Raw genomic sequence first — 1,769 nt, 5'->3', positions numbered from 1 at the left:
AATAATTCAGTTGAAGGCTGGCACAGGGCCTTTTTTCATCTATAATTTCAGCGGTTCATGCAAATATATGGAAATTCATTGATGCTTTTAAAAAGGAAGAAAATCTTTCATCAATCAAATTGAGCCAGTTAATAGGGGGTCAGAAAACAGCTACGAATAAAAAAACATAAGATGTTTGCGCGAATATTAAAAGAATTGTGTCAGAGTATTGTTCCTACACTTTAGAGGATTACCTAAAAGGAATTACTTTAAACCTGGAAATGCAAGTGTGATATTAACAAAAAAAAGTTTAAGTTACTATAAGCTAACAAGTTCAATTTCCAAGTTACATAAATATTTTAGTTTTTCGAGCAGAAAATAGTTTTTCAATAGGTTCAGAGAAAAAAAAATGTCAAAAATGAAAATAGTACAGAATAAAAGAATCACATTTTTGAAAATTAAACGAGAAATTATAAGTATTAACATTCAACTCAAAAGCACATAAATGTTTTAGTTTTTCAGAGACGAAATAATTATTAATGGATTCAAAGAAAGGAAATGTAAAAACTGAAAATACAAATAGAAGAAATATATTTTTGTATCAATTAAATAAGTCAAGAACATGAACAGTTATTAGTTTCAATTGTTTTTGTTATATAAAGAAAGATATCAAATGCGTGTCGTCCTTCTCCTGTCCGATTATGAGTCATAACTATGTTTCTGCCAAACACTTTAGACTAACAGACAGAAAGTTATTAAAAATATGCTTTTTTTTTTAATGTGGAAAACTGAATATAGAGAAGTTTCATGTATTGGGACACTTGTTCCAAAGATACTTCCTTGACAGACACTTATCTAAAGAAGATATTTCCTCGAGAAGCGAGTGCAATCACACACAGGCCAATACTGCGCTGCGCTTGTATATGGCTTCACTAGGTTAGGATAGATTAGGATAGGTTAGGATAGGATAGAACTACAATGCAGTAATTATTACTGATCCTCATGGTGTTTTCAATAAATATAAATTGTGTCCGTCTACACACACACTAATGCTGCGATGGGGTTGTATATAGTTGGACTAGGCTAGAACAGGTTAGGTGAGGCTAAGTTAGAGCTTCAATGCTGCTATGGGTTACAAAAGCTTAGTACTCAAACGTTATGAAGCTTAAATGGAGTCTTCGAGAAGTCAATAATTCAGTTGAAGGCTGGCACAGGGCCTTTTTTCATCTATAATTTCAGCGGTTCATGCAAATATATGGAAATTCATTGATGCTTTTAAAAAGGAAGAAAATCTTTCATCAATCAAATTGAGCCAGTTAATAGGGGGTCAGAAAACAGCTACGAATAAAAAAACATAAGATGTTTGCGCGAATATTAAAAGAATTGTGTCAGAGTATTGTTCCTACACTTTAGAGGATTACCTAAAAGGAATTACTTTAAACCTGGAAATGCAAGTGTGATATTAACAAAAAAAAGTTTAAGTTACTATAAGCTAACAAGTTCAATTTCCAAGTTACATAAATATTTTAGTTTTTTGAGCAGAAAATAGTTTTTCAATAGGTTCAGAGAAAAAAAAATGTCAAAAATGAAAATAGTACAGAATAAAAGAATCACATTTTTGAAAATTAAACGTACGGTGAAACGGCAGACGTGGGAATGTACATACGGGGAAATGAATACGGTCAGATGTCTATGAAAAGCCAATTTTATCTGTGCCAGCCTCTTCTATGGACCATTCTGCGTTTCTGCGTTAAGAGATCTTTAAAAATTTCAACGAGAAAACCGTAGAT

Source organism: Cephus cinctus, unplaced genomic scaffold (genome assembly GCF_000341935.2).
Source record: "Cephus cinctus unplaced genomic scaffold, Ccin1 Ccin1_scaffold1640, whole genome shotgun sequence".
NCBI classification, from domain to species: Eukaryota; Metazoa; Arthropoda; class Insecta; order Hymenoptera; family Cephidae; genus Cephus; species Cephus cinctus.
The sequence above is the reverse complement of the archived record's forward strand: the minus strand, read 5'-3'. Positions refer to the sequence as shown.